At 41.1% G+C, this 27373-nt stretch overlaps 1 protein-coding gene across 3 annotated transcripts in view; it reads left to right on the top strand.

Moving 5' to 3' along the window:
- Positions 1–27373, top strand: part of LOC128738405 (xaa-Pro dipeptidase) — a 203817-nt gene that overhangs the window by 16687 nt on the left and 159757 nt on the right. Inside the window, exon 1 of one of the 3 annotated variants that reach the window (XM_053833503.1) lies at positions 20163–20242. The exons of the other annotated variants lie outside the window; for them this stretch is intronic. The gene's annotated coding sequence lies outside the window, so the exon portion shown is untranslated. Of the gene's footprint in view, positions 1–20162; positions 20243–27373 lie in introns of those variants that run through there. 3 annotated transcript variants of the gene reach the window in all.

Here is a 27373-nt window from a genome sequence, read left to right as displayed (position 1 = left end):
GAAGGTGCAATACGAAGAGCAAACATGGAAAGGAACGGGACTATCATCACGAAACCGCACATGCTTCTTTGTTCAACGGATGACGTTGATATCATCGGAATCAACAGCAGAGCAGTGGGAAAGGCCTTTAGGCATTTTATATTCGAAGCATCTAGATTGGGACTCAACAGTGTACATGGTCGCTTACAGGGAACGTGGAAATCCACCGCTTGGCAGGGAACGTGGGAGTTGTCCCTAAGATGGAGCTGTATGGGGAATGATATAAGCCGCAAGGTAAAACGACGAATTGCAGTTGCGAATCGGGGTTTCTACGGCTTAGATTACCAGTTGAAATCTCGTAGTTTGCAAATTCGTGCAAAACTAACGCTCCACAGAACTTCAATTCTCCCGGTAGCCCTATTACGGACAAGAATCTTGAGCGTGAAATTGGCAATTATTGTTCTGTTCTATTGCTGTCTTCAACGCACACATTTGTTTTACACACACATTTTGTTTATCTGTTTGTATTACTTAGGGGAATGTCAGCGTGATTGAGCCACCTTGGGTTGGGTTGGGTTTCAAAAAGAATTTTGACAATCTAAATTCATCATTGCAAAGGTCTAAAAATAAGGTGTATTTTACAAAAACAACTGACATAACCTAATACCTATATACGGTGATTTCGATCAGTGATGGTGATTTCATACACTGAAAATAAAGGCATCTTACTTCCAATTGTTGGCGAAAATGAAACACTACACTGCAATCATGTGAAGAATTTGCAAAATTGGTAAGGTACTATTGTGCGGTGAAACTGAAGTAGTAATCAAGAGCATGAAGTATAACAGAGCGGCATTTCAGGCATCCTTGTCGGTTAAGAGGACGGATCAGAGCTAATCAGAAAGTATTAGGAAACCGCAATTTTCCGCTGGAGTGGATGCATAGTTTCTTGGTCAAAGTTCCTTAAAAATAGCATTGCATAAGCAATATATTTTCCGTAGATTGCTTACAATTCCTACTGTAACTGCTTGAGTACCTATGTCGCAGTGCTGGTCGTTTCGAGAAACTTCGAAAAGCCTGAAATTAAAGAAAAGAAGAAAACTTTTTCCAATTCAAATTCTACTATTTTAAATTATTCTCGACAGATTCGGATTTCGCCTACGATTTGCAGACACTGATGCTGTTCGAGAAGTCAAACTTCGAGAAGGTTGACTGAAGTTTTTGGAGCATCTTAGTAGAATACGAAACCTGAAATTAAAGAAAAAAAGAATACTTTTTCCAGATTTAATTTTTCGTAGTTTCGTAGTTTTGGGGATAACTAGGCATTTCAATGCTGTTGCATAATCATTACTACGGGTTGTAAATGGACTGACACGACCACTTCCATTTTACCAACCAAATTGCCAACTCCAACTCCTTCTGATACATCGCGTTAAAGACAAGGTCGTCAGAGTACATTTATGGCACCGAATATCACCCTTTCCTTCCCATTAGTGTACCAACATGCTCCCATAGACTCGGGAAACTAACCTGCTAACCGTAATAAGATGTTGCAACTCGAAGCACTAAACATTGCATTCTTAGGTTCTATTACTTTTTGGAGCATAAATTACAGTAAATACTGAGATTTCTGCCCAACTAAAACTCATCACTACATTTTCACTTTTTCACCGTCGATTTTTCATTAATTTTTTCGGTCGTTCTATTCGTCACGTCACTCGCGAAACTTAACTTGAGGCACAGACAACTTTAACAGTTATGTAGTAAGATATTAAAATGATTTTGTCCAAAATGTTCACTTGAATTGATAGGAACAACTTCACTTCGTTTCGATTGCAATTCCGAATCCGCGATCGTCGTTGCTGTACGTTACCAAGGAAGCTTACGGGTTTCGGGATCAAAGCACCAGGTTAGAGTGAGATTCTCAAACCATCTTTTTCATAGTTAGTTAATCTATAAATATTGGTATCATCTATCACACGCTTGTTTTCGACTCGCTGGACCGTGGTTAAAATTATCTTCTAGGAATGTCCTTCACCAACCAATGCACAGTGGGCAAAATCGAGCGAAAAAACGGAACTGTTTGCTGCCGCGGTTTTTAAGGGGTAAAAGTGACTTTTCTTATGTAAAAAATCACGAGAAATCGATTGGTGATGGTCTCAACACGCGAAAATGACGAGAAGTAGCCCATTTTGCCCCATTCTATTTACCCCTGTTTTCTAATTGTTTTGAAAGAACCGTGTACAAACTCTCTGTTATTTCAGATTCTATGTTAAGAAAAAAAGAAGAATCTTAGGAAAAAGATATATGAACAATTTTATTTTATTGCAACATAATCTAGAAGTCTGTTGCAATGCTTTGTCTACTAGTTGCAGCCGAATTTGTCGTCAAAAGTTGGTATAGATGCCTTCAAAGGCTGTTGCTAATCAATTACTTAGACGGGCTACGCAAAACTTTTGAAAGAAATTTATGCCACTGCGCTAGAAGAAGGCATGAACGGTTTGGAAAATATGTCGATGGGGCACTCAACACGCATCAAGCCATCAATATGGATTGAATCAAATGTTACAACTTTAAAATCCTGGTCGTCGAGCTTTGAGGAGGAATCCACATTGAAAATCTCTTTATGCAATGCATTGAACTCATTGTATAATATATCCAGTTTTCTAGAAAAACTTTCAACATAGGATGGCCCACGGCCGTGACCTTAGCCTATAAAAGCGAAAGAAATTACACTTACCGAATTTCTATTACCAACCTTAAACCAGGTGAAACAGATTTACGATTCTTTACTGAGACGAAACACCTACGAGTAGTTTTGTAGTAAGTAATTCGTAAGGCCAAGAGTGCTCTTTGTGTGTATGGCAAAACTATCGGTAGAAAATGGGGATTCATGCCAAGGCTGATCCATTGGCTATACTGGACCATTATCAGGCCAAGACTAACATATGCCTCGCTCGTATGATAGCCAAAGGTAAAAGAAACGACCACCCAATTCAAGTTAGGCAAACTACAAAGGTTAGTATGTAATTTAATTAAAGGTGCAGTCAGAAATCAAAGCATCAAAAGCCTTATGCCTTAGTCAGGCATCAAAAGCCTTAGACAGAATCTTCCATCTTCTACCCCTCCATCAGGTAATACGGTTGGAGGCGGAGAACATTCACCAGATGAGAGCCGGGATGGCGCTTGACGTTTCAAGAATTTCTCTCCATTGTATTCGGTCTTGGACTACTCGTCGCCAATTCGTTGCGCGTCTTGACACACACGCAAGTCGGTTTCAACCTGGTCGCGTCATCTAGCACGTGCCGGTGGGGTTCTTGAAGAGAAGGGATTTCACTGCACAGTCGTCCGGCACCCATACAACGTGGACGGCCCACCGTAGTCTCTCAATTTTCGCCAGCTGTACGATGGGAATCTCTCCAAGTAGTGCCTGCAACTAGTGGTTCATACACCTAGGCCACTCTCCGCTATCCGTTTGTGCTCCGCCAAAAACAGTCCGCAACACCTTTTTCGTTCAAATACGGCAAGTGCACGTATGTCTTTCGTAGGTAAAGTTACAGTCTCAAGTCCGTAGAGGACTACCAGTATGATAAACGTCCTTGATCGAAGCGTTTTACGGAGGGAAAAGTAGGGTCAATTTCCAGCTTAAATGCGCCGTTGAATCTCTTTGCTCGTACTATTGTCGACGGTGACCAAATATACGAATTCATCAACCACTTGCAGTTCACTGCCGTCATTAGTCACTGTCCGTGGCAGGCAAACGTTGCTTTTTTGGAGCCTCCTCCTATCATATATTTGGTTTTCGACGCATTGATTTGTAACCCTATCCTCCTAGGTTCCGTTTTTCGTCTAGCGTAGATTGCCTCCACCGTCCGAAGGTTTCTGGTAATGATGTCGAGGTTGTCTGCGAAGGCTGGGAGTTGGCTACGCTTGTTGAAGCTCGTTCCTCTCGTTTCGACACCCACTCGCCAGAGCACACCTTCAATAGCAATATTGACAGGACAGTCCATCCACTTGCCGCAACCCTTTGCGCGATTCTCAAGGACTCGGTAGTTTCCCCGAAACGCGCACGTAGCACATTACTCGCTCCAGAGTAGCTTTGATCGGTCGCGTCAGTTTGTCCAGAAAACCGTACTCGCGCATTATCTGCCATAGCGGTTCGCGTTCAACCGTATCGTATGCTGCTCTGAAATCCACGAAAATATGATGCGTGGGTACGTTAGTTTCCCGACATTTCTTTAGAAATTAGATCAAACTAAATGCAATAGATGGTGCGGTGTCTCGTTTCTGTGTGTTACTCTTACTGTATTGTAAGATGATGCTTGACCGGGCCCAGCAGGACATTGACACTACTCTTCAGTAACCCGCTCACAACGCTCCGTTAGGTATAAGAGCAAATCAACGAAATCCAGGACACTTTTCTATCGGTGCACCGCGCTGGTTAGATGACTCTGATAAAGCATTTGATCGAATCAACCGTGGATACAGCTTAGTCGCACTTAGGCGCTGAGGAGTTTCAGGTAAGATAGCTATTCTCACCTCAGTGCTAAACACCATCGCGCAAATTGTCGCTGATGCTAATCATGAAATTTCTTTTTGTAGCCGCAGTGCCATCTTGTAGTGAACTTGTGAACAAATGATGTAACAAATGCAAAAACGGTGGTCTATAGAACTTCTACCAAGTGTTAAAGGAACAACAACATACAAGTACAAGATTTCATAGCAGCATTTCAAAACTTTCCTGCTACGTGCAGCGTTACTGATGCTTCCCAGATAGGCAAGCAGAACAGTCAACGTAGATGGATATATTGCGAGAAAAAGTACTTGTTTTTTTTCGCTTGTGTATTCAGTCGAAGCCCTTTCCGTCTGCTTGAGGCTCTACTCCGAGGAAAGAAATTCGAGCATATAATACGTTGTACACAGGCAAGCTGGCAGAGGCAACCACCTACCGAACCGATATAGCCAGTTGGTCGGCACAAAGGCTGTTAAAAGCTCAATTTTTCCCATCCTATCAGCAGACCAAGCGAGGCACTCAGAGGCAGGTTCTGCTGCTGCCCGATGCGATGCTGCTGCTGAGGTGGAGTTGATTCTGATGTTATGTTGCCGCCGAGCGGCGAACGAAAACAGCGAGAAATATGCAGACAAGCAAGCACCAGCCACATCCCGTCGATTGTTTGGGCAGACAGAAGATTTCGTTATACCCCTATACCTATATGTAGGTATGTATGAAGAACCGACAGAAGGAAGAATACGAAGCAGACAAAAATCAACAACCTGAAACAGACCTTCGATGGTCCACTTAGAAGTGAAATCCCGTGCTCAAGGTTTTTCTACGTAAAAATAGTTTGAAAACTAATTGCCTCGAAAGTGTTACTGAAAAATACAATTGAGGAACAGAAATGAGCTACTATAACCCTAATTATACAATACTATCTTTAATATGCAAACATAGAGTTAAAGTTGTATTTTTACAAACTATTTTTTTACAAAAGGAGTAAGCGAGACATTTTTCCATTTAATTCTACTGTTATATTTGATGAATCGGTCTGACAACTGCGTAATTTTTCAAATAATCTGGATTAAAATCTTCGTTGGTTACAGCGTTTTAAAAAAATTATTTTAAATTGGAAGGCCCGTATACCTAATTTGAATAAGTATTCAATTTCTTGTAGGCATCTTTATTTCAAACAAATATTTTTCCAACTTTTCACTCTGAATTAATTGGCAGTAAAAACTGATTAAGAAAATTGAGTTTGAGTTTTGAGTGAGTTTTCAACCACTTCTTCGCTGAGAACGGTACGTTTATTGCAAGATGCTGTTCCGAAGGCGATGGTGGGTCGATCGCGGGAAGAACTCTTTCGTCGGCTTCGAAACATCACAGAGTTCAACCCGCGCGCTGCCTTCTTCGCGTAGGGTAGGGGTTGACGGTTGAGAAACGCGACGAACTAGCTCCAGGTCTGGTGGGCGACTGGCGAGTAGGTTTTGTAAAATTTTCCCTTTTTTAGAAATGATACTACTCTCGATTGCCGATGAATTATAAAAAAAATTATAAGTTGTGCAGTTAATTTGACGATGTGTTCAGAATTATCCTATATATAATAACAATATGAATTTTTAAAGATAGGTACTTGATCAATTTTGAGCTGCATGTTTTAGTCTGACGAATGTGATACAAAAATAGCGCGAACTGTACGAATATAATAGCTTTCGTACTGCTAATCGATAGATGAAAACATTCCATAACAAGTGAAACGTATATCATACCTAAAATTAAAAATGTCTGTCAATTTCAAAAGCATGTGAACGTTCACAAATATTGACTACCTACATCGGAAAACATTGGAAAAATACCGAATTTTATTTGGGCATTCGTAAATTGCAACAACATGTTGATCATTCGAATACGTTGAAACTGTTTCACATCACCGACCGGTCCATCATCACACACCCACCGGATGTGTAAACATTCAACAAGTTTACTAAGAGGTGTGATAAATCCCGAGTTTGAACTTTTGGGATGTACAATTGGAAAATAGCTAGAAACTCTAATTAAATATCACGTGGTTACCCAGAATAACCTCGTGTAACCAACCAGTGAGGGCATGAAAGTTATTACAAGCAATTTCACCCTCCTTGATTCTAAACAACTATCGGAACACCCATCATTTGTTTAGTCACGAAATCCAACATGTGCTGCTGAGTAATCTCAAAGTATAAACAAGCAGTGAGCAGTGCACTAATAATACGTTCTTAACTCTAAACCCAGCTTAGTTTAATCCAAACACAAAACGCTTTCCATGCCTGCCTGCTCGCTGCTTGCTGGTAGTGCAGTACACGGCGGGCCCATCCACAGGGATCTGCCGGAGCGTCCATCTCAGTTCGTTGGGCCGGCAAATCGCGCGAAGTACCTACACACGAACGACTTTTTCTATCTCTCTTCCTGTAACCTTGAATATTTCTAAGTTCAAGCACCCATTCATAAAACTATATGTGTGTAGATAGCGTAAAAAGTCACAACGCCAGCGTCTCTCCTCCTCCTCCTTCTCCGCCTTTCGTTCACCACAAGCGCCTGCCCTACACGCATCTGTGGCTCAGTTGGTCCCGGAACCCGAGCAGAAACCATCGCGCACTGAAGCGAAAGGCAGGCAGGCAGGCAGGCGGCCGTACATTCGCTCGTTGTGTACAAACAGAAGCTAACCTAGTTCGGAAGGGATGCCGGACTAGTTTTTGAAAATTACGTCGTTCAGATAAAAGCTCGGTTGCAAGTTTAGCGATCTGTAATTCTGCAATTAGAATTTATCGATGCCGAAGTTGAATTATTGAAAATTTTCAATTGCAAAAATTAGTATCAGAGGGTTGGGAAACAATTTTTAAATCCAAGTTCCAAATTCTTTGGATTTTATCTTCCGTAGCAAACCTATTCTACATAGCATTTGTATTCCTCTACTAAGTTTTGCACAACTTTATACTCGAAAATCGAAAAATACAGTTCTCCACTGAAATGAAGAAGCGTCCAACATAGCTCTGGTCATCCCAAGCTCCTACCTCTTCACGTGACCATACATGGAAATACTCCAATTTGTAATTGAGTAGCCTGTAATTGAGTTGTAATTGTAATTTGTGATTGAGTAGGATGATGGGGGACTTGGCGTCCGCAGTGGTTCAATCAAGTTCTATACCGACGGGTCAAAGGTGGGAGTCAAAACGGGTGCTGGAGTGTACGGCCCCAGAACTAGAATATCTATAGCAATGGGAGATTGGCCAACAGTTTTCCAGGCTGAGATAGCTGCTATAATAGAATGTGCAAATGTCTGTCTTAAAAGGAAATACAGACATGCTAATATCTGCATTTTCTCTGACAGCCAAGCGGCACTAAAAGCGCTTAAAGCTTTTAAGTGTTTCTCAAAACTTGTCTGGGATTGCATTTACCTCTTACGGCCAATGAGCCAGGTAAACTCGGTAAACCTGTACTGGGTCCCTGGTCATTGCGGAATAGATGGAAATGAACTTGCAGACGAACTAGCCAGATGTGGTTCTAACTCTCCATTCGCAGGTCCGGATCCATTCTGCGGTATCTCGGACTGTGGGTTGAAACAATGCAAGAGTCGAAGATTATGGCCGTACAGTCGCTCAAACAATCAAAAAAATCTATAATGCCTAGTATTAAGGTTACTCAGAAGCTGTTGAGTCTCAATAAGAGATCTCAGCACGTTTACCGGTCTGGTGACAGGACATTGCCCGAGTAAATATCATCTTCGGAATCTCGGTTTCGTGCAAGATGATATTTGTCCCCTGTGTAATACCGAGAGCGAAACCTCGGAACACTTACTCTGCAATTGTGCAGCACTAATAGGACGCAGACTGCAGTATCTCAAAAAGGGCCTACTAGAGCCTAGGGAGATCTGGTTTGCGTCGCCGATCAGGATTACAAGGTTTATAAACCAAGTCATCCCTGATTGGCATCTGTCTCGCTCCAGCTACCAGCCTGCCACTTCCTCAATAAGTCATAGGTAAGCCTGAAGCGTACAGCAAAAGAAAAAATGGGGCATACCATAATAGTTCAAAATAATGGACTCAGTAGTAAGAGTACCCAACAGAAGAGGAAATTGAGCAGCCAAGCCAAGGAGGTGCGGGGTCGTTTTAAACCAATGAACCACACAACTTTATTTTCAAATGTCATCTGCATATTATTTAAACTAGTATTTTTGGTGATTAATGGGTTCAATATGATGTCAGAGAACGAAATAAGGCGCAATATTCTTGGCCTTTTGCAGTCTGGCTTCTGGTCTAAATGTCATTAGTTCCCTGAGGGTCCGGAGCTTCACTTAACTTTTATTAGCAAAGATTGTAAATATATTATATCGCTTGTGGTACGGGAGGTCCGCGCCTTTTCTATTCCCCTTAATTTCATGCAGCTGCATGGAATTAGGTATCATTTCCGGTACCACTTGATTGTTTGGAATTCTCTCTGCGGTACATGTTGCCCAATTAATCTGGCCGTTGACAAGGAAAATGATAGATTCGTGTAATCATTATTTTCCAGAATGCTTTTAAAAATTAGCTGCATTAGTATGAGATAAGATTAGAAATGAGAAGCAAATTACAACTAATTTTTTACATTAATTTACAAATAATACTATGAATTTATAAATTTACAAATGAAACAAAAGAATTTTCTGAACACGTACATCTATTACCAAGTACTAAGGGACTACTGAGTCGTTTTCACAATCCCATATTTGTATGTCAATTATCGACTAATAAAACTCACAAAATCTTAGTTTGATTTTTGATTCTTCGTTCCACGCGGAGATCAGATACCCAACCCCGGTGGAAACTAGGGTCGTATACCGACAAGGAAGCAGGCACTCATGCGAACACTGAGTATAGCACCGAGGAATAGCCTTGCCAGCCTTAAGCGTCTGTTCCCATGTCAGGGGCGGCTCTTCGTGGCATGATTCCTCAACCAAATGCGCGGTTGTACTTCAGGTTAGGAGCGGCTTACAACAACGTTTAATCCGGAGTGGGCGGCTGAATTAAGATTCGTGTTGTCTCGGTACTACACCTAAGACGGCAGTCCCATCACGACACTCGGTAGCGTGGCTCTAGTAAGGCAATCTATCGAAACCTTTCTACTACGAATCAAGGGACGGCTTGGAAGATTCGGTATGGACAAATCTTGGGCTGAAAAACGATCAACGAGAGGATGTGCATGTTGAGGATAGGAGGTCGTTTCTTCAACTACATTATCATAAAAGTGAACTGTCCACACGAAGGAAAGCCCGACGACGAAAAGGAAGCTTTCTATTCGCTGCTAGATAAAACGTACGACAGCTGTTCGCCACGAGACATCAAGATCGTCATCGGCGTTATGAACGCCCAGACCGACAGGGAAGCGATCGGTGATCAGACCTCATAGCTTGCACACCGACATGAACGATAACGACCGGCGACGCAGCTTCCCGAGGCTTGGTGATCAGAATCACTATCTTTCTCCACAAAGATATTCAGAAAGCCTGAACCTGAAGATCATCTGACCAACGGACCTCGAACCAAATCGACCATATTCTCATCGAGGGCCGGTTTTTCTTGAACATCACCAACGTACGCTCGCTACGGGATGCGGATAACGTCTCGGATCATTACCTAGTAGCAGTACATGTGCGCTCAAAACTATCGACGGTTTATACCTCGCGACAAAGTCACCCTCCTCGGTTAAACATTCGGCAATGAAACAACCCGTCAGATGCCGAAAACTACGCGCGCGTCCTGGATAAAGTTCTGCCTTCCTCTGTGAAGCTATATGCCTCGACCCTCGAAAACGGATGGAGTTACGCTCGGCCGTCAACTAAATGCTAGGGCGCATAGAGCACGCGATAGAGAGGAAAAAAACGAAATTAAAAACTATCTAAGCATATCCACGAGAGAGAATTTAGCCAAGTATCGGCGAGCGCGGAATAGGTTGACCACGACCCTGAGGAGAAAAAAAGCGCCAGAAGGAGGACAGAGATCTTGAGGGGTTGGAAAAACTATTCCGGGCTAATGACACGCGCAAGTTTTACGAGAAAGTGAACCAAACTCGTAAGGGCTACACATCTAAACCTGACATGCGCTGGGACGAAGGAGGGAATCTAATCACAAACGAGCGCGATGGTTGACAGTTGTAAGCAGTTTTTCGATGAGCACCGCAACGGTGATGTAGCAGAAGGAAATGCAACGAAAGTTAACCCAGGAGTGCCTACAAACGACCAAGGACTGCTAGCGACGGCACTTCTTTGAAGTTTCTTGAGAAGAAACTACCGGAGGAGTGGATGGAAGGTGTAGTCTGCCCCATCTACAAAAAGGACGACCGGCTGCTGTAATTTGTAATTGCCGTAATTACCGCAGCATCACATTGGTCAATGCCGCCTACAATGTGGTCTCCCAGATTTTGTTGCATCGTCTATCCCCAATAGCAAGACAATTCGTAGAACAGTATCAGGCGGGCTTTATCGGGGCCCGTGCTACTACGGATCAAATTTTTACTCTCCGACAAATCCTCCAGAAATGTCGAGAGTACAACGTGCCCACGCATCATATTTTCGTGGATTGCAGAACAGCATACGATATAGTTGAACGCGAACAGCTAAGGCAGATAATGCACGAGAACGATTTTCCGGACAAATTGATGCGGCACATCAAGGCTACGCTGGATCGAGTGATGTGCTACGTGCGCGTTTCAAAGACAGTATCAAGTCCTTTTGAATCGCACAGAGGACTGCGGCAAGTGAGTGGACTGTCCTGTATGTTATTCAATATCGCTATTGAGGGTGTGGTCAGGCGAGTGGGCATCGACAGGTACGAACTTCAGCAAGAATAGCCTAGCACTTGCACTGCTAGCATTTGCAGACGACCTTGACATCATTACTTGAAATCTTGGGACGGCGAAGGCACTCTACGCCAAATTAAAAACGGAGGATAGGAAGATTACAATAGGTTTACAATAGGGATAGGAAGATAGGTTTACAAATCAATGCGTCGAGAACCAAATATATGGCAAGAAGAGGCTCCAGACAGTGATTATTGACTGATCGTCGTCAATAATCAATATCCGAAGCCTCTTCTATTCTAGAAGTAGTTGATGAGCTCAAATATTTGGCATCTATGGTTACCGCCGACAACAATATTAGTAAGGAGATTCAACGACGCAATCCAGCTGGAAGTGTAGCATACTTTTCGCTTCGCAAGTCGCTTCTCTCATACGGCATACGCCGCCACATAAATCTGACGATGTAGGTAACGCTAATCAGATTGGTAGGCCTCTACGGATTTGAGACAGTAACTTTACTTACGGAAGACATACGTGCACTAGCCATATTTAGACGAAAGGTGTTGCGGACTAATTTTAGCGGAGTACAAACTGCAAACGGAGAGTGGTGCAGGCGTGTGAAGCACGCAGGCACTACTTGCAGAGATTTCCATGGTATACCTTGACGATAGTTGGGAGACCACCGTGGGCCACCGGCCACGTCGCAAGGATGCCGGACGACTGTACAGTGAAATCCGTTCTCTTCAAGAACCCACAAGAAATAGAGAGACCCAACGTGCTAGATGGCTTGATCACTCTGAAGCCGACTTGCGTGCGTACAGTGGAGACGAATTTTTGATACAGCAAGAGAACGGAATACACGGTCTTAACTGCGTCTTAACGTTTTTTCTGTTTTTAAAATACCGGTACTAATTATTGCAAGTTGATTTTTTCGCAAAATTCTGCTTTATTCGTTAAACTCTTCAGTAGATCACAACGTTATCCAACGTTTTGATCTGGAAAATTGCGATATAGACCAAAAATATATTGGGGCGATGGCCGGTGGGATCCCCACTCTCGTTTTTTGTTTAATATTCGAATATTTTACTAACTAAACTACTGCCGCCCGCTATATTAAGTAGTCTAATACCTAATTTGGTTATTCTCTCAATTCTGTCACTTTCCGTTTTCGTCGTCGCACGCTTCCTCAGGCGACGACATTATTTGTATGACTGTTCTTTGTTTCTGCTACCGAGCAGATAGACTGTTATCTACTTGGTCAGTGTAATAAAATCAAAGCAGTATGTTACCGACGTTCGCAAGGCAAGTTTCGGATTAAATCCACCACCAGGTATGTTTTTGCTTTCGAATTTACTGAAACAAAGATGTTGATAGGATTCACCAGAACGGGACCTTTTCACACCAGGAAAAGAACAGAAAAATTAGGCAACGCTTAAGATGTTATGTACCGCTCCTTTTTATCCAAGTTGGGGAATCTGTGGATCTAACCAAGCTATAATCGGAGCCAATTATAACTGGATTCGATCTCACTTCTCCTCCCAGGCCATGTGGATCGCAGATGGTGATGAACCTTTGAATCACAGCATACTGGTCAATAGGATTTCAATTGCGATATTATCTAGGTATTTTTCTATATTCCGCACTTTGTTCTTTGCAGTATCGTCAGTGACTAAGCGAACTGCTTATTGTTCGAGTTTAAATGTCTGTGTTTTCATCCTTTTTCTTCAGATGTCTAAATTTTCAATTTTATAACTAAAAGTAAAATGAATATGAAAGAACCGCTATAGTGTATTTTAAAGTGAGAATTTTAAACTGGCACATTTTTACTTATTACTAGGAAATGTTAAGACAAATTTCACTGTTATTTTTGACAGGAAATGAATAAACCCAGAGCAGGTTTCTTTGTACGCATCGATAATAATCACGATATAACATAATTCTTCCGATTGTTGTACGTACCGGTGATGGGCTGACAACACTGGCAGCGAAGCCGGTAATTTTCCTATTACCCTGTTTCGCAATGAAAACATAGAAGAAGCACCGTATCAAAACTTTGTGGTCGGCCGGTGGTTGAGCTATATTAGCTGAGGCAAGCAACAGAATTTATTGCTGCTGCCGCTGCAAGCGCAAAATACGCTCCCCAGGCACGCGGACCCCAACCACAGGCCGGCAGCGTGATGTGTAATGTATACAAACAATAGCTCCTCCAATTTCCGTCGATACAAACCGTAGGTATAGGTAGCGTGGAGAATTTTCGACTTGTGCATGATTGTGTTTGGGTTTCCTTTGAAATAACTAGGTACACATAAAAATCTTTATCTAGCATTTTACGGTTTCTTGTTATTGAACGGAAAATAATCGTTTTCCGGAAGAATAATTATTGCTACAGAGATTCCAATGGAAAATCATAAAACGATTATTTTTAGTTTTGATCAATATCGCGTATGTTTTATTGTTCATTTATATTATGGTTGTGTATTTTTGATTGCCAACTCTTCTTTTGGCATTGATCCAAAAAGTCGTTTTTAATTAGCCTCTATATGACATTCTATTTTCAAATTAATTATCACAACATTTTTTTCTTTACACGTCTAACCAGCACTATTGCGATAAAACCGATTTTGGCTAGTGCAATTTCGTAGCATGTGGTTTAGTACAGCTCAGTTCATTGTTCCCCTGTATATACGTCGTACATATCGTTCTATACCCCGGCTTCCATAGTATTTCGTAATTTTTACAGCCAACGACCTCGCCTAAATTAACCAATTCTAAAAGCGCAAACACGAATACACAAAGTGCTAAGCCGGCCACCACCACTGAGCGGCCGGCCGGCCGGTTCGACCCGGCTGTTGTGCGTCTTCCCCCTAACCTTGAGTTCGGTTGTTAAACCTTTTCCCGTTTCTTTATTTTTTTTTGCTTAAACACATCACGCAGCCGGCCCGGTTCGAGCGAGCTACAAAAACATTCACGTCTCGACTCGACACGGTTTCGGCCAAATCTTATAGCTTAGCGCATGATTGAAAGGCGGCTGGCTGTTCGAAAACCTAAAAGACGCGACCATTCTGACTAACACATGGCAGTGCGGTAGTGTGTAACGAAACGAGCACGCTGTCAAGACGGAGGACTGTTTGGCGATTAGTTTTTGAGCTTGAATGCAAGCTTCAGATAAAAGGTTTTGGCAATGACAGCGTCTGTGTATGTGGACCACATAAGACTACGCGAAACAGGCGGAAAATTTAATTGAGGTTGCCATAATGAGAACAAAAAAACACTTATGGGTTGTACCATATTCTATACTATGTTTTCTGTTTATCTTCTCTGAAAAATACATGTTACCCTCGTGTGTCCTAAAATATCTTTAAAAGTTTCATTCAATCAACACGTGGCGAATGCTTTTCCTCCAAAACATGTATCATTAAAATGTGTCCGTACTTGTTTTTCTTAAATATGTCCAAATTGTAATGTGAAAACTATTTGTTGGCTGATAATTTTATTCTTCATAAACCGTAGTTCATTTCCGATATGATAGTTTTGAGATACATATATGAATCCCTTCTTCAATGTACAATGTAAATTTAATTAGATATACATCTCATTTAATTTAAACTGATCTGCTCTATTCTGTTCTATTCTACTCTACTCTAGTCTACTCTACTCTATTCTATTCTATTCTATTCTACTTTACTCTACTCTACTCTACTCTACTCTACTCTACTCTACTCTACTCTACTCTACTCTACTCTACTCTACTCTACTCTACTCTACTCTACTCTACTCTACTCTACTCTACTCTACTCTACTCTACTCTACTCTACTCTACTCTACTCTACTCTACTCTACTCTACTCTACTCTACTCTACTCTACTCTACTCTACTCTACTCTACTCTACTCTACTCTACTCTACTCTACTCTACTCTACTCTACTCTACTCTACTCTACTCTACTCTACTCTACTCTACTCTACTCTACTCTACTCTACTCTAATCTACTTTATTCTACTCTACTCTGGTCTACCCTACTCGATTGGACTCGATTCGACTCGACTCGACTCAACTCGACTCCATTCGACTCGACTCGACTTTACTCAATTCTACTCTACATTACTCTACGTATACCGACAGGGAAGGAGGCACTCATGCATCTGCTGAGTGTGTTGGCAAAAGGAACAGCCTTGCCAGCCGTGAGCGTCTGACTCTAGGTTAGGGGCGGTTCGCGACGACGATTCCACTGCACGGTGAATCGCAGTTTTCGTACCAGGTATGCGGCTGTATCCCAGGTTAGGGGCGGCATACAACAGCGACTGATCCGGAGCGAACGGCTGACTTATGAAACGCTGTGTCTCGCTAGCGATACCCAAGACAGCAGCCCTGTCCGCGAGACTAGGCATTGCAGCCCCAGTAAGGCAGTATGCTTAAACAACTTTCGATAGGAGAAATTCAGGAAAGGAACTACAACCGGATAATCGGCATGGACTCTACTTTACTCTACTCTGCTCTACTATACTCGACTCGACTCGACACAACTCGACTCGATTCAACTCGACTCGAGTTTACTCTACTCTACTCAATTCTACTCTACTCTACTCTACTTTACTCTACTCTATTCTACTCTACTCTATTCTACTCTACTCTCTTCTGTTCTACTTTACTCTACTCTAATCTAATCTATTCTAATCTAATCTATTTTAATCTAATCTACTCTATTCTACTCTACTCTATTCTACTCTACTATCTTCTATTCTACTTTACTCTACTCTAATCTAATCTATTCTAATCTAATCTATTCTAATCTAATCTACTCTATTCTACTCTACTCTATTCTACTCTACTCTCTTCTATTCTACTTTACTCTACTCTAATCTAATCTATTCTAATCTAATCTGCTCTGCTCTGCTCTGCTCTGCTCTGCTCTGCTCTGCTCTGCTCTGCTCTGCTCTGCTCTGCTCTGCTCTGCTCTGCTCTGCTCTGCTCTGCTCTGCTCTGCTCTGCTCTGCTCTGCTCTGCTCTGCTCTGCTCTGCTCTGCTCTGCTCTGCTCTGCTCTGCTCTGCTCTGCTCTGCTCTGCTCTGCTCTGCTCTGCTCTGCTCTGCTCTGCTCTGCTCTGCTCTGCTCTGCTCTGCTCTGCTCTGCTCTGCTCTGCTCTGCTCTGCTCTGCTCTGCTCTGCTCTGCTCTGCTCTGCTCTGCTCTGCTCTGCTCTGCTCTGCTCTGCTCTGCTCTGCTCTGCTCTGCTCTGCTCTGCTCTGCTCTGCTCTGCTCTGCTCTGCTCTGCTCTGCTCTGCTCTGCTCTGCTCTGCTCTGCTCTGCTCTGCTCTGCTCTGCTCTGCTCTGCTCTGCTCTGCTCTGCTCTGCTCTGCTCTGCTCTGCTCTGCTCTGCTCTGCTCTGCTCTGCTCTGCTCTGCTCTGCTCTGCTCTGCTCTGCTCTGCTCTGCTCTGCTCTGCTCTGCTCTGCTCTGCTCTGCTCTGCTCTGCTCTGCTCTGCTCTGCTCTGCTCTGCTCTGCTCTGCTCTGCTCTGCTCTGCTCTGCTCTGCTCTGCTCTGCTCTGCTCTGCTCTGCTCTGCTCTGCTCTGCTCTGCTCTGCTCTGCTCTGCTCTGCTCTGCTCTGCTCTGCTCTGCTCTGCTCTGCTCTGCTCTGCTCTGCTCTGCTCTGCTCTGCTCTGCTCTGCTCTGCTCTGCTCTGCTCTGCTCTGCTCTGCTCTGCTCTGCTCTGCTCTGCTCTGCTCTGCTCTGCTCTGCTCTGCTCTGCTCTGCTCTGCTCTGCTCTGCTCTGCTCTGCTCTGCTCTGCTCTGCTCTGCTCTGCTCTGCTCTGCTCTGCTCTGCTCTGCTCTGCTCTGCTCTGCTCTGCTCTGCTCTGCTCTGCTCTGCTCTGCTCTGCTCTGCTCTGCTCTGCTCTGCTCTGCTCTGCTCTGCTCTGCTCTGCTCTGCTCTGCTCTGCTCTGCTCTGCTCTGCTCTGCTCTGCTCTGCTCTGCTCTGCTCTGCTCTGCTCTGCTCTGCTCTGCTCTGCTCTGCTCTGCTCTGCTCTGCTCTGCTCTGCTCTGCTCTGCTCTGCTCTGCTCTGCTCTGCTCTGCTCTGCTCTGCTCTGCTCTGCTCTGCTCTGCTCTGCTCTGCTCTGCTCTGCTCTGCTCTGCTCTGCTCTGCTCTGCTCTGCTCTACTCGTCTCGACTCTACTTATTTCTTTTATATTGTAGACTACTCTACTCTATATTCTACTCTACTCTACTCTATTCTATCCTACTCCACCCTACTCGACTCTACTCTACTAGACTCCACTCTACTCTATTCTACTTTACTCTACTCTACACTACTCGATTGCGCTCTACTCTACTCGACTCGATTCGACTCGACTCGACTCGTCTCGACTTTATTCTATTCTATGATACCATCGAGCGAAAAGAGCTATGGAAAATTATGCACAAGAACAGCTTCGCTAGGAAGCTCATCAACCTGGTTTAATTTACGATAGATAGTATACAGTGCTGTGTTCAGTTCTCGGATGGATTGTCGAGTTCATTCGAATCAGACAGAGGGCTTCGTCAAGGTAATGGTCTCTCACACCTGCTGTTATTGGCCTTGCCAGCGTTGCTGATATTGTTCAGGGTTTTGCGTGAGAAAAAAAGAAAGGGAAGTATTTTTGCTTTTGTCAACACTCACGCGTTGACAGTTCGGCACGAGATTTCCTGTAAGTGCGAGCAGCCTTCGAAATCTCTTTCAACGCTGGCAAGGCCAATACCTGCTACAATATAGAAAGAAGTATGGAGGCGGAGGATGAACCATGGACTCGCACAGCTCTATGCTGAACCCTGTATTTAAAAGGTGAATAACGCGAACGGGTACGATGAGTAGGGCATGTTGCAAGAATGTCAAACAACTACCCTGCAAAGATAGTGTTTGCTTCAAATCCGGTAGGAACAAAATGGCAGTGAGCAAGATGGTTAGACCAGGTGGCACGGGCTCTGGCGGAGAGTACACGGTGTACAAAGCAGTTGGAGAAACTTTGTTCACAGGGTTTGTCTTAGGATGGTAAGCCAACAAAGTAAGTAAATTGGAGCATCTTCAACATCTTTAGTACATTTTTTTAATATATTGTCCATTCAGTTCCAGAGTTAAATCACCCAGTTGCATTTACACATTTAGTTACTTACGTTTTCGTATAAGACTTAACTTTTGATTAGATTTTATTGACCGATCGACAAATTTGATAGAGAAGAACGGGCTAATTGTGCACTTGCTCGATACAGTTTACTTTCAGAACATCAACTTCGTTTAGTTTCACTGGAAACAAATAACTGAGACAGGATGGCTAGGTTATTTTATTTTAAAATTGAAATGGATGAAGTTGCAGGTGCCTGTAACCATCATCTGGGGAAAGGGAAGCAAAAAGTGTGTTTGCATGTGATTGGTTGAAAAATGAAAATTGTTAAACTTTTCAATCAATTTTAGCTGTTAAGCAGTTGTATTAAATTTAAAATGGTTACAACCATCACATAACAAAACTGCTGCACTTTTTTTCCTGGTCGCCAATACATTGACGATAAAATTCCATGCAGTGATTAAAAAGTTATTGATGTTTGAAATCTTACCTTCTTACCTTGCGTTACAATTCCGTTTTTTGTTTCTACATAGACGAAAGATGTTTATCTCAATTGAATTATTGATCTCTCGATAACAAGAGAAAAAACCTATATAACATACGAATCATTAGATTAGATCAGCACATTGCGCATGCTGGTTTTGTTTTTCGATAGTGTAAATTTTTAAAAGATACGTGTGTAAGAACCACGTAATATTAAAGATATTAAAGACTGAGCTCCTAGGTCACAAAAATGATTACATACGAAAACATCCAACAAAATTTTGAAATTTGTACCCTCTGGGAAGTTTTATCTCACCGCCATATCCATCAGACTTGTCGCCCGGCTAGACTACCATTCAATTCGGTCGATGCAAAGCAAGGAATCAGCAATCAAATTGATTCATTCTATGCCTCAAAGAACGATTTACTTTTCAAATAAAGCCATTACAAATATTTTATATTTTTGTCCTTCCGGTGTTAAACCACTGAATGGGGGGAGACAAAGAGATTTTTTTAATCGTGCAAAAAAAAGTAAAAGTATTTTTACTTGAAGTTTAAACGTGAAAATCAAATCTATTCTTGCTTTTAATATATACGTCTTTGATTTCCATGCAAAAATCTACGGAAAAAAGACAAAAACGAAAGAAATTTTTTTTGCCGATTTTTGAAAATTCCGCTCTTTAAATTTACATTTCTATTTCGTGCGTTAACTCAACTCGTACACTCATTTTTCGAGTTTTTCAGGCTGTAGAGCCCACAGACAATTGATTTTATTATTAAAAATTACCTCATCCTACAAATTATTTTTGCCACCCCCCCCCCCCCCCCCATTTTTCAAGCCAATTTCCAAGGGGGGGAGGCGGTTGGTTGGGGGAGGTGGCAAAAACTTTAAAAATAATTTGCAATGGCATAAAGTATTTTGTTGAGAGGTAATAAAATTTGCATTAAATTTTAAGGCGAACTTTCATCTAGGCTAAATGATTATCAATAAATTATACAAACTATACATAAAACTCAAATTATTTAATTTCTAGCTTACTTTTGGTTGCATAAGAATGAAAAACTGTGATTGTTTATGAAAATGAGAACAATTGATGATCATACCAATATTCGCGTGCTCCACTCTACGTGTTTCAGGTTGAGACTTTCGACGTTTAAATTTTTAGTGTTTTTTCATTTGTAAGCTATGTTTTCCTCTTTTCTGCAATTTAATATTGACATTTGTCCATTCGTTTTTTATTGCTTTTGCAAAAATAAACTGATTGTATCTATCCAACATTCAATTTCAGGTAACAACCAGCATACACACGGTTCTATTTAAATAATAGAAGTTAAGGACACGGACCTGCCGACTTGGTATAAAATTGCTTCCTATCAAGAGGTATACCTATCATTAAATTGCTTCGAGTTCTTATTTAGCCTCTTTTTCTGGTCAGTTCCTTAACAGTTTGAAGTGCTAATAGTTAATGGCGATTATCGTTGTAGTGGTAATCGGAGGAACATAAAAAACTGGTCGCATAAACACCACAAGGTTTCGAAACGTCGGAGAACGGACAGCTGAATAGAGGAAAAGAAATCCGGAGTGATTCGCGATTGGGGCTCAACTACAAATTGTAAACAAATCGTTTTATCACACCATCAGCCTTAAAAAGACTGATAATATCCTTGGCAAGAATCCTTTCTTCTGTTTTAATCGTTAGAATGATTTAAAACAAGTTTTTAGTAATGGGCGATAGAAATGTTTAACCAAAACAAAAGACAGTTTGCAGTTTAGCCCCTCGCATTGTTATGAAGTGACAGGCTTATTTGCAAATTGTTTTGTAAACAGGCGATAGTAAAGAGCTAAACTGCGTTGTTTTCAAAACACAGGCGCATTGTAAACAGGCGAAATTAAATAAAAAAATCAAAACAAGGCGAAACAGGGCTGGGCGAATCTCATTGTCAAAATGCTTTGAGGCTCATTCCAAGGGGTTCAACTATAAAACTTAGATTTTGAGCTTGAATGCACAAATTTTATGCAGTATTGTTGTGAAATTATAAGATTGATTTATTTTACACCAATTTATGTCTTTAAACTTGATTTTTGTAACTTTTATTTAAATTAAGATTTGAAAATGTACTGGCAAATTATCACAGTGATATTTCTCATTGCTCACACTTTGTTAGTTGCGCCCTTATCGCGAATCACTCCGGAAATACAAAAGGTACAGGTGAAAGACTGACTGGCCGACCGGTGATCCTACGAAAGAGTTAAATGCTGATCACATAACTAATCGTCCGATCGGTGTGGTCACGGATAAACACATTTCCTTATTCGACAGACGGTCATTATTTCCTTCGATTTTGTATAGGATTAGTCACATTACAGCGACGCTCAGGGGACTTATTGATCGATTGACTCGAAGTTCGAGTCCCTCACGTACCTACATAGACCGCGCACAACACCTTCTGTTTGAGCGGTCGCTGTGTCGGTTTGTGCCTTTATTTACCCCCGAGCGATGATCCCTCATCGTCGATGACGATCATCATCGCAGTCAGCTTTTATTTTTATTTTTCTTCCAGTTTTGTTTTTACTTGATCTTTCTCCACACTGGCTCGGTCGGCCCGGCATGGCACCGTAGGCTACGCCGATCGCAGAAAGATTCCACCGCATCGTGTCCGTGTGTTGTTCGGCCGGTAAAGGTGCGATGGTATTGGTATTATATTTATTACCAACCGGCCTCTCCTTTCGAAACCTTCGAGACGGAACGCGCCCCAAATGAGCGGGCAGAATAAGACAACACAACGAAGAACACGAATGAACAAGTTTTTTCCAGCTTTTGCTTGCTTGCTTATTCATTCAGCTTGTTTTTTTTCTTTCTCGGATTGTCCCTTTCGGGCCTTCTTGATATTTATATTTGCGCCTCGTCTTGTGAAACGCATTGCTCCGAGGTCTTTGTTTGATCCCTCTGTGCATGTATATGCTTGTAACCACTCTTCAGGGAGTCGAACTGAGAACGTTTAGAGGCGTCAGTGGAATATTTTCCCGCGTAAAATTTGTTTACACTTTAATAACCATGGACTTGTGGCTTCGTGACTATCAGAGAACATTTGAAGTAGGATTACGGCTTTGTTTACTATACTGAAATACAATCTGTGACGAAATGAAGTTTTTAAATGCTAATAACTTCTCTGCTGCTATTGAGTGAAATTTAGCTATCAATACGTTGACGAAAATTGTGTATAATAATTATCTTGATTATCGTGATTTCGTCAACTTTTAAACAAAATACACGTGACTGTCTCATTCCAACAAGTCCCTATTTTCCATTAATCCTGCAGTGTGGAACAAGAATTTATTTAAAGTTGATGTCTTGTTTGAAAAGTTGTATCTGTTTATGCAAAGCTAGCTATAGAAAATTTGTTAAGCTGTACGAAAAAAACTTTCTACTCCTCTGTATTGAAAAATTCTTTCCTAGTACCTTGCGTAGGTATATATAAATTTATCTTCTTGTTGTATGATTATGTTGCGGCACGTTGTAGAGAACGACAAAAACGATGTAAAAACTGATATGTAACAAAGAATAACGTGAAGAATTTCGTCGCTAGTCTTTTTGTTGCACTTCTGCAGTTTGAAAATTTCTAATTTGCATTACATCACTTGCCCGAATATTTTATCTATCGCATTTTCATTCAAAACTCCAGTTTCGAATGAATTCTTAAAGTATAGTATATTGAATAATCGGTTGAAAGGATAGTTGAACTATTGTTTTTCAACAGTTTATTGTCACGACATCAATGTTCAAAGGAAAGGGATAGTTCTACACTTTTACAAATATGTTTACTTTCAGCACCTCAACTTGGTCTAGGCTGTATCGAAATAAATAATTTCTGACCTGTTGGGACGAAAAGATGCTGAAATTGAATTTCACAATCAAAAAATCGAAGTAAACGATATGTAACTACTGCTCGGACCTGGATACCAAATGCGTGCTTACGCCTGTGATTGGTTGATTCATTTATTCTTGACAATGTTTGATTGTTAAGCTTATTTCAATAGTGATTCGATAATTTTTCATTAATTCCCTATATCAATTAACACGTAAATAAAATCTGATCCATTGATGGAAATATCTATAAAATCCATTGAAAAATGACTGAGTTATAGGCTTGCTAAACGTAACCACTTTTCGTTACATGGTAATTTCTCGTACTTCGAAAGTACACCTTAATAAAGTAATCAAATACGTAGTTCTACGTTCAAATCAAAAAGGTATTAGTTTAGGTGGTAAAACAAGAATGAGATGAAAAAAAAATATTGTCACATCATGACGGTTACAGAATCGAAAATCACTCGTTAAAATGTCTAAGTGCATTAAAATTAAATCCAAATTAAAGCTATATTGTATCTATACAATTAGCAAAATGGGTCTGCTGGGTGTTGTAACACGCTGGTGCTCCATCTTCTGCCAAGGTCTAGACACGCCAGAGGTTTCGAGTATAAAGACTGTCTGTGATTTGAAGTTTGCTAAGTCGCAAAGTGTGTGGGCTTTTAATACATTTATTTATACTCTGGAAGTCTATGAAATAATCTCTACCTATATTTAACTATCGAATCGAATTGAAAAAGACTAACTAGCAAGTATCGATTGTAATTGAAATTACTCAATTATAACACATATACTGCAAACTGATCTCTCGCGTTCCATTTTCTCAATGTGATTCATACTTCACTGTTTCCAGTGTGTCTCGAATTCGGAGCAATCGTAACTGCGTCTAGATTCGAGTTGAGTTTCGAGAGTCAGTAAACATACAATCTCCAAGCACAAAGACAGACACACAAGGCAAAGCAGTAAAACTGGAATTACTGACGCATTCCGCTTCAGGGCCGTTCTTGTGAGCTTCGTATGGAGTAAGTCAAGCGCGTGTGAGGTCTGTTGGTAAACATTCTCCAAACTGGGAATGGCAAAAAACAGCAACAACCCGAATCGGGAATGAGCGAGTAATGGTCGGTGTATAAGAATCCCGGGAAACGACGGGAGAAACCCAATCCAATCGTCTCGCTCGCAATAAGGGAGTGAGAAAATTTTAAACCTCTTTGTTTGTTGGGTCAGTACTGGGGGGCCGCCGGTTTCCGCTTCACCAGGCGGCGACGGCGCCCACAAGCCTGTGCAGAGTCGGCGAAATTGTTTGTAATGTTTTGTTGTTGTTTTCGCTTACTCCCAGTCCCTGCCTACCACCCTATCCGGCTGGATCCGTTCCGGTTTTAAGATCTCACGCTTTGCTGGTGTGTTGGTATAGGAATGTATTTACTCTTCGTACCCTGGCTCTTTCGTCCGATTCTTGGCGTTGAATGAACTCGATTTTTTTTCAAGCTCCAACCGCGCGCAAATACGCAGAACGGAGAACATTGACCGCTTTTTGGGGCTCTAGAAGTTGGAATGTTGATTTCGTGGTGTTGTTTGGCCAGATGAAAGGTGTTTGAACGAGGTAATTTGAAGTGTACATATATTTATTTGGAAGTCGATGGCCGCTGATGATGACGGGGTTCGAATCTGAAAATTCCATTTGTTTGAATTGGCTTTGCCCGCCGACCGTTGAAGTGAAAATTGAGGCATTTAGTATATTCAGAATAATTTTAAAGGTCCATGAGTAATCAAATGATGTCGTATCATTTTCTGAAGATTGAAACGTGCAAAAAATTGAAATTTTCATTCTCAATTACACTTGATAAACTATGTTCTAGAATCTAGATGAAAAGTTAATAACATACAGCAGGGTGTGAGTTATGGTATTTGAAATTGATCATGATCATAACAGCCTAACCAAAATTTTAACATTCACTTCTTACCTTTTTTCACTGAACTAGATGTTTTTTAACCACCTTCAAATTAAAAATTTAAATAAATTCGCTCAAAAGTTGTTTATAGGAAACTATTTTCTTTTCCGACAAACCCTTTCCGAAACATATTTTGTGTAATATTTTTACTGCAGTTTCATGTTCCATTGTTCGAGTATGTGTTTCGAGATTTGAAATTGAAAAGTCAATAATTTTAAATGAAAGAAATATTATATTAAATATTATTTTGAATCAACTTTCTTCTTTCTGATTAGATTGTAGTTTCATTGACGTTTTCTACAGTTTTTAAAGAAAATATGAAATTGTATAAACATAAAGATTTTCGTTTGTCATTTTCAAGACATTACACGAGCGTAAAGGACAAACCGAGATGCTCACTGCTTAACAATGTTTCCTTACATTCCAACATCGGAGTTAAGCGTTTGATTTTCAAAATCCTTTCATCAAAAACAAGACTATAATGGCTCCTCAAGACTATACTTTGAATTATTCAGTCATCAGCAGTCTGGCTCGTTTCCGGCGTCTGTCTGTTGTTGAAAACCTTTCAATTAGGGTCACAAAAAATTTCATCTCGTGTCACACAGACACACACGCGCTGGTAACCGCATCGCATAGGCCTTAAATCAAAAGATGGCATATAACAGGGCACCACAGTACACAGCAGCAGCAGCAGCGGAAGGAAATCTACATAAGACGCTGAACGAAGCGCAGTGAACGAACAGCTGTTGGTTGTCTGTAAAGTGTGTTAGCCATGATGGAAGTTGACAACAGTTGTTTACTTTAACGGAATCGTGTGGAGCGCCTACCTACTTTCTTCGATTCTCATTTCGTTGAGTGGATAGTTGCCCCTCAATTGATCCGTGGAGTGGACAGTCGAACTGAAACATTTTCGGCACTTACACGACACGGACTGCTAGGCGATGAACAACAATAACAACAACGGAACCAAAACACACGCAGTCATCACAGTGAACGAACGAGCGGTAACGCGCTTTGTTATTAATTGTCATTTCGGCCAATAAACCGTTTGAATCGTGAAAGCCAGCAACGCTGGCATGCGGGTACGAAGTGATAATGACAACTGAATGACATTGCAATTCGTGTATTTACATGATTCATGTGTGCCTGCGTGTGTTTTTTCAGCAGAGCTAAACTTTCATTCAGTATTATTCAGATTCAAGTGAATGGTCCGGTTAAAGTTTTTCTGGAACATCTGATGATGATGATTGGCTAAAAAGCTCTTAAATCCGAATAAACAAAACTATTATTAACTATTATTAATGGAAATCGATATTTCTGACAAGGAAACGGATAATTTTGTTTCTTTTTGTCGAAAATATCGGTTTTTTCCAAAATTCTTTATTTTGCAAAAAAACATCATGCGTCTCCATTGCATTATCGATCTGCGCTTACAAGGAAATATCGCTATCGGTCACAAGTTTTGAGCTGAACCATATATCTACACCATAGTGGAGTCCTATTGATCCACAACTTCTCTGCATTGCTCGTATAGGTGTAACCTGAGCAACTTTTTTTCAGAAAACTTAACCTGAAAATTGTATGAAAATGGTCAATAGAGGCGCATTGTGCATAGTAATGGTGGCAAGCACCTGCATGGCACAGTAAAAAGAATAGAATACTAAATTGATTGCGCAACAAGCATTTTAGAACTCTCATTTTTATCATGCTGAAAGGTTTATTAAACTTTTCTAGTCTCGTTATTTCGATAATTGCCGTAATTCTAATTGTTATCGAAGTGTTGCAACCCAGTGTAGTGTCTGCATCGGTTGCCTCCGACCGAGCCCTCCGGAACACGGAACAACAACGTCCGTAAACGTCTACGTTCGTCCAAAAACTGACTCTCTGGTTTTAGAGCAAGCTTTATCATGCCATGTGTCAGTATACGTGAGTCTCATATTGACCGATTCAAGATCGCTCTCCTTGTCTCTTACCGTTCGTATGACAAATTCTCGCAACACATGCAAAGCAATTTCCGTTACACTGAAACAAATGATTTAGTTTCATTAGATTTATTTTTACGTTAATTCTTCTAACTTCGTACGTTCCCTACATTCACCCCCTCTCCTACTCTTCTGGTAAATTATCTTGATAAAAAATCATTTTCATCCTAATTTTTGTCGTCATCATCATATTCAGTTTCGTCATTATCATCACTTTTGTCATTTTTATAATCTTTTCCGTAATTATAATCATCATTTTCGTCATTTTCACGATTATTTTTATCATAACCATCATCATTTCCATCATCACTATCATCGGTTAGGTCATTATCATCCTTCTCATTTCCCGTTTTCATCATCATTTTTGACATAAATATCATCATTTTCATCCTTACCATCACCATATTCGTAATAACAATAATCATTTTCGTCATTTACATTATCATTTTTGTCATTACCATCATCAGTTTTGTAACAATCATCATTATTTTCATCATTACCGTAATCATTTTCATCATTATACGAGTAGTCTTCATTTCAATCATTACCATCATTTTCGTCATTACCATAATCAGTTTGGTCATTCCTCATCACTTTCGTGATTACCATAATCAGTTTCGTCATATTCATCATTTTCGTCGTTACTATCATCATTTTCGTTATTGTTGTCATTACCATCATTAGTTTCGTCATTATCATCATCATTTCCGTC

This window comes from Sabethes cyaneus, chromosome 2 (assembly GCF_943734655.1).
Source record: "Sabethes cyaneus chromosome 2, idSabCyanKW18_F2, whole genome shotgun sequence".
Taxonomy (NCBI): domain Eukaryota; kingdom Metazoa; phylum Arthropoda; class Insecta; order Diptera; family Culicidae; genus Sabethes; species Sabethes cyaneus.
This window is presented reverse-complemented; position numbering and strand designations above follow the sequence as displayed.